The sequence below is a fragment of the Echinops telfairi genome, unplaced genomic scaffold, assembly GCF_000313985.2.
Source record: "Echinops telfairi isolate 266 unplaced genomic scaffold, ASM31398v2 ScPeMD7_2186;HRSCAF=2738, whole genome shotgun sequence".
NCBI classification, from domain to species: domain Eukaryota; kingdom Metazoa; phylum Chordata; class Mammalia; order Afrosoricida; family Tenrecidae; genus Echinops; species Echinops telfairi.
Window position 1 is genome coordinate 7,844,307 of NW_022106084.1, and position 15,810 is coordinate 7,860,116.

Below are 15,810 nucleotides of genomic sequence, written 5' to 3' on the forward strand. Positions count from 1 at the left end.
ACTCCGCTGCTAGCTGCAGGTTGGAAGTTAGAATCGATCCAGAGGCACGTTGTAAAACAGGCCTGCCAAACGACTGCTGAAAACAGCACCACTGAGAAGCCTGGGAGCACTCGACTGATGCACACGAGTCGTGAGTCAGAGTTTATTTGAGGGCAATTGGTTTAAGCTCTTTTGATAAAATCAGGTTCTCTCCCACACAGAGCAGGCACGCTGTCTCCTACATCTTGGCACTAACAACTGCTCTTTCTTCTCTGTCAGGGTATTCCACCCCAAAGCAAAGCAAACACCCTTCTGATACATGCTCGCCTGGACACTCTGTGGCTTGGTGATGTGTCCTGCTTTTGCTTTTGCACGCTTATACATTACGCTGCCACGAAAAACTCTGTTCTGAATATTTATTTTGATTTTTTTTTTAATTTGGTGTAGTGGTTATGTACGGTGCTGTTAACTGCAAGGTCTGCAGTTGGAAACCAGCCGCCCTACAAGGGAAAGACAGGGCTAAAGAGTTAGTCTTGGAAACTCACAGGGGCAGTTCCATCCTGTCCTACAAGGACGACATGAGTCAGCAACAACTCCAGTCAGTGAGTGAGTGAGTGAGTGAGTGAGCAAGCAATGTCTTTTAAGTATACAACTTCACCTTAAAGTTGTCTTAATAGATGTTCCCTTAGCTTCTAAACAGGGTGTGTGCTTTTCAGAGTGGTAATTTCATGCCGTGTAAACACAGAGATGCCCTTCCTGATTCCATGGTCTCTCTATAAGTACTGGGTCTCAGCACCACTGGGAGAAGGGGTCAAGGCTAACTGTTCAGTTGTAACAAACAATACAACCAACTTTGGGGACCCCAAACGAGAATTCTGTACTCAAAAGAAAATGGGCTATAAATACGTTTCTTGAAATGAGCAAACATCAGATATACATATTTATTAAAAAAAACATATACACTCTTTATAAATATGGAGCTTAGGCAGATTCTAAGTGTACTAAACGATGAAGTTGAATGTGTTTTCCTGTACTCATTTTATGGTACCTACTCAAACGTAAGCTTCTTAAAAGTGCTGCCTTAATTATATCTGATATCGTTAAGTCTGCGTGGTAGGTGTTCCACAAATAATTGTTTACTAAATGAAGGAAGGAATCGATCGCTCTTTAGTCTGATCTAGAGCCACTAGCTGTGGCCGCTGGAAAAGCCACCTAGAAATCCACGGCGTGTTGAGCATTAAAGAAAAGGATGAAAGGACATTCGGCATGCACGCATACATTTCTTATCAAAAGAAAATGATTACAAACACACAATAAATGACAACCTATCAGGCTCCTCAGAAAGCTAAGTGTTACCAAGACACTAACCTACACGCTTTCTAAATAAATCTCATCTCCCAAAAACCTACTCCTTCCAAGGTTTTTATCCTAAGTCAGGCTCAGTTTACTGGATCAATAACAATAATAATAATAATAAATGAACCTCCCCTTTAAAAGCTAGCCAAATACTCTTCTTAATCACAGTTCGATTTAACAGACACTGGCTAGGCTAGTGGCAGGGAACTGCAGGTTCATGGGCTCTTTTTCTTTAATTAGATTCCTGACCTTGGTCAGGTCACTTCACCCTGGGGTCTGTTTCTTCGTCTGGAAAATGAAGACTGTTCGGCTCTGATCTTTCAGATCCTATCCGGCTCTAGAATGCAATGATTTACCTGCATGAACACTAAAACTTTTTACATGCAACGGCCTGAATGAATCTCAAACATATTATGCTAAGTGAAAGAAGCACACTCCTTTTACCCAAACTACAATAGAAAGGAAAAAGAAGAAGCAAAAGCCAGCCTCCATGGCTACATAGTCTATGATTAGACCCAGACAATATTCCAGAAAAGGCAAAGCAGATTAGTGCTTTCCAGAGCTTAAAGGTAAGGGGGTGTCTGACCACAGTGAGGAGGGGAGCGGTTGTAAGGCTGACTTTTGACTAAGGAAGACCAAAGAGAATAGAATCCCCCAGGAGTTTTCTAGACTCTAATCTTTACAGAAGCAGGTGCTCCGGTCTTTTCTCCCACAGAGTCACGGAGTGGGTTCCAAGGGCCCACGTTTTGGCTAGCGGTCAAGTGCCTAACCATTGTGTCACGTAGGCTCCTGCAAAGGGAAAAGCCAAAAACCTAGCTCATTGCCATCGAGTCAACTCTGACTCATACCGACCCCCTGTGGGTTTCCGGAGTGTAACTGTTTATGTGAGTAGAAAGCCCATTCTCCCATGGAGCTGAGGGTGCTTTCGAACTGCTGAACATGTGGATCAAAGCCCAACACGTAACCCCAGCTCCAACTAAGGGATAGCATGAAGAAATTTTCTTTGGGAGGTGTGTTAATCTGGGTAGGCTAAAGAAACAAATCCAGGGAGACTCTCATATGTGTATAAGAAAGAGCTTTATATACAAGAGCAATTAAATATTGAGAAAACATCCCAGCCTAGTCGAGATTAAGTCCATAAGTCAGATATTAGCCCATATGTCCAATACCAATCTATAAAGCCCTCTTCAGACTCACGAAACACATTCAAAGACACCGAATGCAGGAAAATCACAGGCCAGTGGGTGGGAAGTCTTGTGGATCCAGTGGTGTTATAAGCATCTCACTGCGGGCAGGGGTCTCCATGTGGCTTCTCCAGCTCTAGAGGTCTGGCTCCATCAGCCTCTCTCCAGGAGTCTTCTCCACAGGGATGTCTTGCAGGGAATGAGCAGTGAGAGAGAGTGTTTCCAGCCTCCAAGGAGGAAATACAGGAGCTTCCAGAATCCTCAGGAGAAAGCCAGGCCCACACAGAGGCCTCATTGGCTATGACCTGATTGACAGGCTGGACTCCACCCCCCTACACTCTTTATCCTCAAATTGACACCACAGGAGGGAAGGGGATGGAAGAAGTACTGTTTTGGGTTGTGTGCTTCTGCCATGATTCCACAACTATACATGAAAATGTGTAAAATTTACTGTGTGTAAAATAGGTGCTTTTCTATTGTATGTGATTTTTCAAAGCCTTCACATTTCAAAGACAATATCATTTAAGGCACCGTAACATGTATTTGTCCAAATTGGAGGCAATTTTTGACCCCATACTAAATAGACAGTTTCCCTCAAAAGTTTATAAGCTTCCTGACTTTATGATGTTGTATGATTGGGGCACTGTGCAAATAAGCTTAAAGCTCAAGCAACAGATCTCCCACCTTTGCCTTGTTTAATCATGTTTTGTTTTCCATATGAGTCTCTCTTTGCCTTCTGCGGCTGTGATCACCAACACTGGTGTTGCCATGTTTGGGAGGCAGGAGATAATTCACGTCAATATTTTTTCAAAGAAAATTGAGCAAAGAGATATTACTGAAACACGCGAGAGCTCAGCACCGCTGCCGCCCGTGTCTACATCAAAGCGTCCCTTGTTAGGCGGTAAACTGTGTGTTTGTAAGGAGAGAAAGTTCACATAAAAGTAAAAGGAAATACAGTGCAGTACACACATGAGCCAATAACATAGGGATTGAGTTGGCTATCAAGACATATTCAAGAAGGCTTCAAAAGTTCATGGAAAAATTGAATTAGAAGATAATGGGACTTTTCCATGAATGGGTTGAAGCCCCCCACCCCTGCTCGTACATATATTCTAAACACCTGGCATCACATTCATGTTATATACAAGAGACATGAGATACACATGTTGTGGTGTGGGTGGGGTGGGAGAGCTGTCATGTTCTCAGATCCTGTTGTGTCTACTACGTCCCACTATCCAATCAGGGTTTCTGAACTCTATAAGAAGCACTAGTGGCATAGTCGGTCACACATTGGACTGGTACATACGACGTCAGTGGTTCAAACCCATCCGTCGCTCCATGGGAGAAGATGAGGTTATCTGCCCACATGAAGATTTACCTTCTCAGAAACCCTACATAGGATTGCTGTGGGTCAGCGCCCACTCTGGCAGTGGGTGTGGTTGGTGGGTTTTACAGGTCCCCATGCGTCAGGATGAACCCAAGAGCACCGGGCTTGGTTTTGTTGTGGGTAGATGCCGTCACATCCGTTCCGACTCACAGTAACACTACTCTGCATGCTACAGAACAGACCACTGCCCATTCCTGCACCATCGCCACAAGTGTTCTCAGCGTTGAGTCCATTGCTACAGTCATTGTGTTGATCCATCTTGTTGAGGGCTCCCCCCCTCTTTTTTTCTTCTACTTTACCAAGCACGATGTCCTTCTCCAGGGACAGGTCTCTTGATAATATGTCAAAAGTACATGACACAAAGTCTCCCGTCCTGGCCTGTAAGGAGCATTCTAAGGAGCTGTGCCTCTCCCGACTGATTTGTTGGTTCTTCTCACCGGCCATGGCACTTTCACCAGTGCCTTTGCCAACGCCATACTCAAATGTGTCCATTCTTCTTCAATCTTCCGTAGTCATGTCCAATTTTCATGTGTATATGAGGCAACTGAAAATACCATGACTTGGGTCCGGCGTACCTTAGCCCTCAGAGGCACATCTTTGCTTTTCAATACCTTAAAGAGGTCGGTGCAGGAGACTTACCCAGCGCAATACATGGTTTGATCTGTGCCCTGCTGCTTGTATGAGCATCGATTATGGATAAACCCAAGAGGAAATGCTTGACAATTTCCATCTTGTTTCCATTCATCATGACATTCCCTGTCGGTCCAGTTGTTAGTGCTTGGGTTTTCTTTACACTGAGCCGTCCTCCATACTGAAGGCTGCAATCCTTCACCGGCAAATGCTTCAAGTCCTCCTCACAGTCAGCAAGCAAGGTTTTGGTTTGTTTGGGGCGCGGGTTCATTATAACCTTATGGGACCCTGGGCTTCCATGTGATCAGACCAGGCTCACAGGAACGTTATACAGAGTGTGACCATATAACGATGGTTCTATATTTGTCATCAGGGTTCTGTTCCAAAACGGATGTATCTAAGAAATGTGACACCTGTTTTCACTGTGTAACTCTTGAAGCGGACAGTCTATGGAATCCTTTCTGTGTAGCACTATTTTCCAGCGTAGCACCTCTAGCAATGAAAAGGGGAAAGGAAGCCAAGTGCAACATGATTCCTGGGCTGCCCAGGACCGCAGGGAAGGTTAAAATGTTGTTATTTTTGTGATTCACATTAAAAATGTAAGGTTCAGAACACGAACAATAAAAACATAGCAGTAACAGCCGCTCACATTTAATTAGCACTTACTAGATCTTCACTCTTCTACAAGGAGCCCGGTGTCTCAGAGGTCAAGTGCTCGGTGGCTTGACGAAAGGTCCGTGGTTAGAATCCACCAGACACCGTGCACAGGAAGACATGGCGCTCTACTTCCACAAAGACCACAGCCTTGGAAACCCTGTGAGGTGGAACCAACTGGGGGACCACAGGTCTAGCCGGCTTTGGGGTCTTATGTTGCAGACATCGTTCTAAGTTCTTCCACACAGCCTTCCTACGTGCTACAGTGACTCATGTGGTTCTCACAACAACCCTGAAAGGCTCCTTTCGCCCTCCTCCCTTTGATAGCTGACAGACGGAGATCAAATCATTTTCTCAAGGTCAAATGGCTAGTAGGCGGCAGAGTCAGAATTCAAACCTCGTCAGGCTGACTCTTCACCACAAACATAAAATCCTTTGCAAAAAAGAGTTTTATTTCAAGGAACAAATTTACTCATCTTCCTGGAGAGGCTGTAGCTCCTGCTCTGTGGCTCCATAAATTCTGACTCAGGTTTTCATCAGAAATCGTGCAGAGGGTCTTTTCTTATAAGAGCCAGCCAGCCAGCATCTCCATCTCTGCCTGCTGACGTCAGGAGCAGGTGTGCAGAGCAACAAGCCCGCAAAGACCAGCCACAACCAGCTACTTTCTTTCCCAAACCAACCTCCTCACCTATAGCCAAACCGGTCTTAGGTGAGAGGAGGGCTTTTCCGAGGGTCTTCCAAAACGACTTAGAGAAGGGCTCAGCTCCTGCCGGTTCTCCTCTTTAATGAGTTTGCTGGTCTACGATGGTTTGGGTTTCTAGGTAACATGTCAGCAGACAAAGCACCTAATGCTAGAATGACCAGTTTGCCACAAAGGAGAAAGAAGCTGGTAAGAGACGTAAGCCGCTGAGTTTGGTTAATAGAAAATGTTCAAGCAACCCAAGCTGAACAAACTTAAACAAACCAAACTGTGAGCCCATTAGACAGTCCTTGTCAGGCATTTAGACCCCAGCAGAAAAAAACAGCTGAATGTAGTAAAAGGCAGATGATGTCGAGAACGGGCCCTCAAGGAGCCAGGAGTTTGTTTTGTCGGCTTATCTCAAGTCCAAGCTAATCATCCCAATGGTTCTTTATGACCTGGGCAGGGTCTCTGCAAATGGCCTTTGGAAGAAAGGACTGCAGGCCTAACCTACATTGCAAGCTGGGCCTCCCTCCCCAGGACTCCAGCTTCTCTCCGTGAAGGGCCACCACTTCCAGGAAGTAAAGAGGGCAGAGCCTAGCCTGGTCTAGCTCACAGCTCTCTTCCAGCCAGACTGCAAGCTCCACAAAAGACAGGTGAGGTGCCACCTCGGGTTCATGGTTTATCTCAAGCGCCCAGCTAAATAGATCTGTTTTAAAAATAAAAGTGGGAGAAAAAAAATCCATGTACCAGAGGGTGAAGTGACTGGAGGCCTAGAGAGATGGCAAGTGGGCTTGTTTTTCTTGCTTACCTGGGAGTCAGTTCCACCTCATGGCAACCCCATGTGCAACCCCACCCAGTTTCAAGATCACGACCTTTCAGAAGCACAGGGCCAGGTATGTTTTTCTTAAGCATTGTGCTGCTAACGGCAAGGGAGTGGTTCAAGCCCACAAGCCCCTGAGCAGTAGAAAAATGAGGCTGTCCACTCCTACAAAGATGACTCCATTCTACACGGTCACTGATGAAGACTATCGAAAGCAGCAGGGACTGCCAAGAGAACAAACAAACCTGCCTTAACCTGCATGCAGCCAGAATGCTCCTAAGCGGAAAGAATGGGGAGACTGTCTCACGTGCTTCGGGCATGTTGTCAGGAGGACCCGTCCCTGGAGAAGGAAATCCTGCGTGGTAAACTACCAAGGCAGCGGAGAAAGAGGAGGGCCCTGGACAAGAGGGATTGACGCCGGCCGGCCGGCACAGTGGGCTCCAACAGGACAAGCAGTGTGAAGAAGGCGCAGTGCTTGGCTCTGATGCACATAGGCTCGCTCTGGGTCTGACCTGACCTGGGGACACCCAACAACCACGCAGGGTCACGAGGAGCAGAAAGCAACTCCCTGGCAGTGGGTTGGTCTCGAGAGGCCTCTCTGGGTGGGTTCCAAGGCCAGACTTCAGGTGAGTAGTCAAAGGGGTAATGGTTGGTGCCACCAAGAACAACATGTACTGTTTAAGGCCTGCATCTCCCCCTGCAGACCCTAGACCCTGCGTACAGGTTCCCAGAACACGCCCCTCCCTCCAACTAAAGTATCCGTCTACCAGAAGGAAGGACACAGCTGTCCCTAATTCTAACCCCATGGAGGTGAGTGGAGGCAGTGGCAACGCGGTCCTTCTTCCAAGCTCGCTACTCCCAGCCCCGAGACCAGAGCCACACGAGAACCCGAGCGAGCGAGGCGTGTTAACCGGGGAGCCCTCCTCCAATTAATGTGTTATTGCTCTTTCAAAACCGAGAACAAACGGCCTGGCCGCTCCCGATCCCGGAGGCTGCAGAGCAGTAATTGTCACTTAGCCACTTAACTCCCTGCCGCACTGCTCACTCACTGCTAGCTCACTGGTCCTGGTTTATCTCGCAGCCAATTACAGCTGTCATTTGCGTTTCAGTGTGTGCCGGCTGGGGCCCAGGCCCCGTCGACAGGGTAACAGGAAACACCAGGGCCCAGGCAACTGACTTCCGCGGCTGGTGGAGCCCACCTGGGAGCCTAGGCATCGTGGGCGGTGGGCACTGCCAGAAGGTGGGTGCACAGAACGGCCCCAGAAGGCCTTCCGAGCCCCACTTTCCGGGTTCGTTCCGCGCCTGGGTCTCCCCAAGGCGGGCAACGGGAAAGAAAAAACTCTGACCCGAAGCCAGTAAGAGCCATGGTGATATGAAAGCACTAGAAATGCTGTTTTAGCAAGACCGCAGCAAGAGACAAGTCAGAAGTAGCAGGGGTACGGGAACAGATTCCTGTGACATTAAGGCGGCCATTGTCTCCAGCCCTCGAGGCAGAAAACTTTAATTCTTGAAAATGTCCACAGTATTGTTCTCCACCTATAACGTGGTCCTAAGGTGTGAAGGGAGCTTCTGGCTTGGGGGGCGGGCGTTGGGGTGGGAAACGGGACGGTTAACACCTGGGTGACTAACCTAAAGGTTAGTGGTTCAAATCCACCCAGAGCCTCTCAGAAGACAGGCTGCTGACCTGCTTCCAGAAAACCAGTCATCTCAACCCAGTGCAGCTCAAGGGGGTCACCGGAGTCAGCATGAACTAGGGCAACTGGTTGGTCACAGTGTAGGGAGCGTGGGAATGTTCTTGGGCAACCACTCCCCACTCCCCCACTCCAAAATACCTAAAAATACTATTCGTATTTCTGTTGTCCTAAGCTTGTGGGAAATGTCATAACTAGGCACAAGTATGACCAGATGTGACTATTTACAATTACATCAGGCAAAAGGAGAAGAAAAAAGAAAGAGATGAACAGCTTTGCCCGACACACGTGTCTTGATATTTAAATTTTGAAAGAAGAATTTAAAATGTCCTTTCGGGTTGCTGCAGGGGGAGGGCGGGGGAGGGGGGATCCTAACTACCAAAATAGCCTCCCTTTTCTCAACCATTTTGTTTACTCTGCCCTCCTGTTTAAACCTTCCCTGTTTGCAGGGGCAGTGTCTGCACTAAAATCTATTGACCTAGCCTGAGACATCCTTTCAAATGCACTCGGTCAACTTACAAAGGGATGGAAGCAGCATGGGTTTGAAACCCTGGATGCGATTGGAAGAGGAGAAAGAAAGGGAGGCTGACCAGCAGCGCAGGGCGTTTCTGCCTGAGCGCCTGCCCTGCCACTAGTTTGAGGGCGGCTGAGAAGACAGAGCGCGCCGAGCGCAGGGGAGGCGATCAGCGAGTTGGGCGGTGAGCAGCAGTCTGGATTGTCAGCATCTTCCTGTGCCCAGGCTGATTAGCAGTGAGGTCGTCCTGTTGTGCCTGCAATAGGCAGCAAACTCCCTCTGGCATTCCATCCGCTGAAGCCCCAGCCACCACAGGGAGGGACGGAGGGAGGGCGGGCAAGCTGGCAGGCTGCAGAGTCCAGCCGGAAGAGACCTGTCCTAGCTGGATCTGCACCTCCTGGTCTCTGGGTCTAAAAGGAGAGTCTTCACTTCTCCGCCAATGAGCTTCTCGCAGCCTGATGACGTAGGTGGTGACGTCAGTTCTATTTGCAGGCAAGGGCCATTTACACCAGGATTTCATCCAGGTAAGGAGGAAATGGGGAGGGGGAGGGGCGCTCAAGGGATGGCCTTGTCTCCTGTCAGGGAATAGAGGAAGGTCTGAAATAACCGGTGAGGGGCCAAAGTCACTGTTCACATCATCTTCTAAGCCCACTGCCATTGCGTCCATTCTGACCAATAGCCACCCTACAGAGCACAGCGGAGAACCACCCCATGTGGTTACTGCGGCTGCCATCTTCACAGATGCACAGAGATTTCTCGCCTGAGGAGCAGCTGGTGGGTTAGAACCACCAACCTTTTGCTCAGTGACCATGTCCTTCGGCACAGCGCCATCAGGGAAGCTCCTTAGAGCTGGCTTAGCTTAGCAAACTGCTGTCCTCTCAGAGCACCGGAGAGGAATTAGTGCACAGCAAGGAACAAGGAAGACAAAAAAAAATCACAAGCAAAAGCAGCTAACCAAGGCCACCGCCTTGGGTCTAAGCCCCCCTCTTCTCTGCAGCCTTCAGATTAAGAAAACGTTAAACTCGGAGTCAAAGCATCACCCTGCCTTCTCTCTGCGGGAGAGAGTGCTTCAAAAAGATGGAGAGCAGTCCTGGTTGCTCAGCAGCTGAGCGCTCACTTAACGGAAAGTTTGGAGGTGTGATCCTGTGTCCACATTTTGCAGAGGGCAGACTGGTGATGTGCCCCCGTGAGAGTACAGCCCTGAAGACCCCGTGGGGCTGTTCTGCTCTGACTAGTGCTAGTGCTATGAGATGGGGGTGCTGTGAGTCCCAATCGAGTCTCTCAGACAGCTATTAGCCGGAATGTGATCTTGTGCTTGTGCACAACTGTAATTTTCTCTACCTTTTGGCTGTGTGTGTGTGTTTAAATGCTGTTTCAAGCTAAACAAACTAATTGAACAGTCCCCCCTATGTGTGCGTGCATGTGTGTGGGGTGTGTGCGCGCGCGCAATTCTCAGCTGATCAATAGCTGGCTCTCTAGTTGGTGAGATGTGCGATAAGCTGTTCTTTTTCTTTTGTCTCAAAGCCAAAAGACACTTTATGGAGAAACAAGTTCCTCTCGCCACTCCCTCCCCGCACTGTAAGTGGCAGCACGGGAGCTTTGGAAACTTGCCACTGTGCGCCCAGAACAAAACCCAGGCCAATCAGCAGGGCCCTAAGCCCATGTCTGCAGAGGAGCCGCCTGCCCACCGCCCTGGCTGCTGCTACCAACTGCCCCCAGAGCTCGGCCCCAGGGCCTCCTTCAGGAGGGTGCAAGGACAACTCTGCCACCACACTGTCCCCGAGGAGGGAAAGGACACAGCTCTCAATCTGCCCTCTGTGTCCCTCGCTGCTACCATCCGAGCCCCTCCATGTGGCAGAGCCAGGGTGTCTCTCCACTGCCCCTGCCGCCCCTGCCAGCAGAACCGAGCTGCTGCCTGCCCCCTGCTTTCACCCAGCTCCACCTTCCCCTCAGGACGGCTCACCCTGGCAAGGCCTTGGCTCAGGCCACTCTCTTTTCTTGACCCCCATCCCACAAGCCTCTGGTAATGCTCACACCCACGTGTTTCTTTGCATCAAGTTCCCCGAGAGTGGGGGATGTACACTATGTCTCCGTGGTCTCAACACCCCCATTAGACACAGGGAGGGTGGTAGGGCACCTGTTACCCACCCATAGGCTCTTGGCAATTGGGGTGCTGCCTGTGTGCTTTCAGACTGCGAGCAAATGCCATTGTTACTCAGCACAGGGCAAGCACTGCCTCAGTAGTCCCCGTTAGATCCATTTCGGTGGCATCTATTTAAAGAAGGCTGACGCTGAGACACCAAGGGTGGTGTCGCTGTGACACGTTTTGCCTCCCCTCCCACGTCTGCAATTTTTCCTCAGGGTACTTAACAACGCGATGGGGTTGAAGACGATGACGCTCCCCATGACGTCAACCATGACAGGAAACTCGCGATGATTCGACATCCTTTTAGTCTCTGGGGCTGCGTGGCTGCTTCCAACAGTGCCTGGTGAGTCACACAATGACAGCTCACTTTATCTTAAAGCCTTAACCAGAATTCTGTCTGGCTCCTCAGTCAAACGGGCTTCTGAGAAGTCAAAATACGTCGCAGTAAGCCCGTGCCCTGGAGCTCACAGACTGCGAGCGCTGAGGGAAGGGGGTCTATTGGCCTGCATTCCAGGTCCTCTCGGTTCTGATTGACATCCATGCTCTGAGCCGTCGCATTCCCTGGGCACACAGGAAGCTGACGGTACATCCTGGAAGAGGGTGAGGTAGAAAGGGCTCCCAGGGGCAAAAATGGTGGTTGAGAGGGTGAAGTGCTAACCGCGTGCAAAAGAGGAGGCCGACAAATGTTCAAAGCACACACCGGGTGTACACAGTCTCTCTGGGGACACTCTGCTGTGTCCAGGAACGATGAGTTCCGCACAGACGAACAGGCCCTCTGGGGACCACCACCCACCCACCCCACCCCCGGCACAATCATGGCACTCTAGTGATGACGGAGATAATGATCGCGGGCTGCCTTCTGCCCAACGTGATCTACTTATGAAAAGAAGGAAATGTAGACTACTTTAAGGACGGGGAATATTTATGAAAACATATCTTTTTGTTTTTAAGTTTTAGCACTTAATGGAGTAGCTTTTGTCTATCTGGAAATATCTCCAAGCGACCCATTGCTCAGCTCCATTGAATGCGGTCCCATAAGTAACTGCCACCACAGCCCTGGCCCGAGTACACAACCTCAAGCAACCCAAGACCCAGGAGGATTCTTCTGCCGTTTTATTTTAAAGCACAGAGAAACAGGAAAGCCCATCTGCCAAAAAACGACCAACTCTAGCAGGGCCCACAGCCCCTCACCCACACGGAACACCGGCAGGCTAAGATTTAGAGTCAGGGCAGTAGTGCACATCCATCTATTCTGAGGCAGGTTCCACTTCTGAAACCATATTCATTCCGTCTTGACCCTCTGCTGGTCTCTTTCACTGCCTCCAACCCTCGCCCCCCGCCCCCTCTGCCTCCCACCATCTGATCTCATGGCCCTCACATGTAGTGGAGCAACTTCAGTGGGAGCCAGTTGATGGTTCCTGGGTAGAATTTTCACTTTCCAGGCAGGAGACCAGAGCCTGATTCCAAGGCCCCGGCCCCTCGGATGCAGCCAGCACCCATCTACCAGTGGAGACTGCCAGGTTGCTACAATGCTGAACAGGTCTCAAAGCAGCTTCTAGACTAAAATGGGCTATGAAGAAAGTCAGGGAAACCTAAGGAAGGGGAGGGTGAGAGATGATACCTGGTTAACTTCCACAAAAGCTCGGAGTCTGTAAATGGGTTTAAAGGGGGAAGAAAAATGGTTGAGTTAGAAACAGTTGAGGGAGAAACGATTTCAGAAAGAGAGGCAGGCAAGACGGAATGTGCCCAGGGCAAAGGAAGGGTGGTGTGCGGCCCGCCGTAAGAAATGGGTACATCCTGTGAACGCTATCTAAGAGGTAAGGAGAAACAACGGTGGCAAAGAGGTTAAAGTTTGGCCACTTATCTGACCATTCCTGCAAAACTGGAAACTTCACAACTAGAGCTCTTAGCTTCTTTCCTGATGACAAGACAGAAAGGGACATTCCCAACAAGATGGGAGAAGTGAGCCCACTACTCCCAATATTGTGTTGTGCTCCCCGAATGTTCTCGAACAGAGTGAACATTAACCCATGGCCATTGACTGGCTTGGCATTTCCATACCTGGCTATAGCAAGAACCTTGTCTTGAAAATACCATTTTTCTTTAAAGCTTAAAAGCCTTCCAATCTTCCCCACCACCACCCAAGATCGTACCACCCAAGGGGTAGCCTAGAGGGAACTCAGCATTTAGTCATGCAATACTTACCACCTATTACACCCTTGGCCCAAGGAGTTCTTGATGCTCTCACATCTCCCCAAATGGGGAAATTCTATTTGTCACAAGGGAAATGTGACAAATTAGACACAAATAATAATTTGATAAAAAATATAACAGTGCAGAAGCTGTTTTACTACGTACGCTCTCAATAAAATAAAATCTGCCCTTTCAAAAAAAGTGTAACAATGAGCTACTAATGGACACACAGATCAACACCTAAAATGAACAGGGGCAGGAAAGGCGATGGGACTCCACCCATGAACATACAGGCTCGGCAAAGGGTATTTCAACATAGATGCTCATCTGCACTCAAAAGACACCCATGAACATAGTACAGCACACAGGGAGGGAAATTAGGAACATTTCTTAGTCATCACCAGACACCTTGAAGAATTAGTCACCAGGGCTTGGGGGGGCGGGGCACTCAGGACCAGCGTCTTCGGGGACACCAGAGTCAATCGGCATAGCATCGTCCACGAAGAGAATGTTCTACACCCTACTGTACAACTGTGACAAGTGACTGGGGTCTTAAGAGCTTGTGAGCAGTCAGCGAAGGGCAACTTTTGGTCTCTCCCCATTACCAGCAAAGAAGACAGAAGAAAATTAACGATGCAAGGAAACAATGAGTCTAGGGACGCCAGCATCCAGGACCCGGAAAACAGAAGAGGAACAGGATGGTGCCTGGGCTCAACCACTCTGTGTTTTACATGTAACAAACACACCAACACTCAAAAGCATCCAAAAGATTAGGAGGCCTGGTGAAACAGAGGCTGACAGAACCCCGTGGCTCTAACCAGTAGATAGCCCTCAAGGGCAGAACTGAACTCAACCTGGCCTCCAGAGCATGCAAAATGCACAGGGCCACCTTTGCCCAGGGAAAGCACACAGGAAGGGTGTGGGAGGGATACTGTCACACTGTGGAGGGATGGCAGTCAATGCCACACAGCAAAATGCGTATGGATTATTTCAGGAAAACCAATTTGTTCTGTAAACTTTCATCCAAATTGCAATACAAAATAAATGGCAAATAAATAAGTAAAAAGGCATTTGATGATGTATATGTTTAAAGGGGCTAAGGTTTGTTGTTGTTGTTGTTTAGGAACCTTACACTATAGTGTGAGTATAGGTATACAAAGCTAATCTCAGTCGAGCTTTCTTACTTACAAACTAACTGCCTAACCTTGAGCGAATTCCTTAACTTCTCTAGGAGTGGATTTCTTTCTCTGCATTACTGAAATTGAGGTTCACAGTTTTGTCTAAAGAGTAAAATGAGTTCTCAGATAGATGTAAAGAGCACCCATCTGTAAAGCCTCACCTTCCTCCCGTGGAGCAGCTGGTGGTTTCAAACTGTGAACCTTGTCATTTAGCAGCCCAAAGCGGTGTAACCCACTTAAGCCACCAGGACGCCTTCTCTTGGTCTACTGTCCCCCAACTGGCTTCTCGGCTTGCAGTCTGTTCTGCCTCCAATTCACCCAACACCCTGCTGCTAGGCATCGCGTTCAAAATCAGAAACCTGATCATGGCACTCCTTGACACAAATCCTTCTATGGATATTACATTCAGAACAAAGTCCACAAGCCCCCAGCCCATCTGTTCAGCCTCACCTCCCAACCACTCCATTTCTGCCCCCTGCCCCCTGAACCACAGCAGTCCCGATGTTCCAAGAGCCCGGGCATTGTTTGCGGATCACACCATCTGTTCTGCTGCGTGTACTCTTCCTGCCCCTCCTCCTGGGATGCCATCCCCCGCCAACCCCCTTCCATCTTTACAGACCACCCTCTTCTGCAAGGCTCCACTCCAATGCCACTTCCTCTCTGAACCTCCCCATGATGCCCCTGGGCAGCTCTCTCCGGTCTCCCTCCAGGTCTCCCCTCCAGGTCTCCCTCGTGCACCCTACAATCATTGGGTCCTACACTTACCCAGACCCCTGAGGTCACTTTCCACACAGAGAAAACAAATCTTTCTTCATTTTTTAAAAGGATCCTCAAGAGGAAGGAGCGGGAGTGACAGTGACTGCAACAATGGACTCACATAAGAACAGCCAGGAGGCTGGCGCAGGGCCGGGCGGTATTTCCTTCTGGCGTCCACAGGCTCGCCAGGAGTCGGAGCGTGTCTCACCCCCCAGTCTGACCTCACGTGAGTGCCCTATACCAGGCGATGACTGGCTCTATGGATTACCATCTTGGTCAAGAGCACACTGCACTAGAAGACCTCTGTTCTTTGACAAGGGAAAGACCACCAGCCCCTAACTGCACAAAGACAAGTTGACAGCCTCAGGGACAGCCCGGTAGCATGTCTAGTACATTCCATTCCTTGACCCCACCACAGGCGCAGCACAGGGACTGCCATGAGTCGAAGGCAAGGCAAGGGCAACTGGTAGCTCGTTATCTATTGCAGTGACATAATGACACCAAGTGAGGGGCACAGGGGCCGGCGGGGAAGGGAAAAAGAGAGGGGAAGAAAAGTGGCAGAGAGCGAGTATAAACCGGACTCAGCATGGCAGGAAGCGCAGACCCAAGCCTCTTCCTCCAGGGCAGGCAGGGCCTTCCC

The 15,810-nt window shown here is 49.3% G+C and overlaps 1 protein-coding gene and 1 long non-coding RNA gene across 2 annotated transcripts in view; one reads left to right on the plus strand and one right to left on the minus strand.

The window, feature by feature from the left end:
- MAML3 (mastermind like transcriptional coactivator 3) overlaps positions 1 to 15,810 on the minus strand; it is a 504,620-nt gene that overhangs the window by 432,479 nt on the left and 56,331 nt on the right. The window lies entirely within an intron of this gene.
- LOC123522084 lies at positions 9,300 to 15,675 on the plus strand. The gene is made up of 3 exons (XR_006680381.1): positions 9,300 to 9,421; positions 11,259 to 11,386; positions 15,240 to 15,675. It is a non-coding gene; the product is annotated as an uncharacterized LOC123522084 (long non-coding RNA).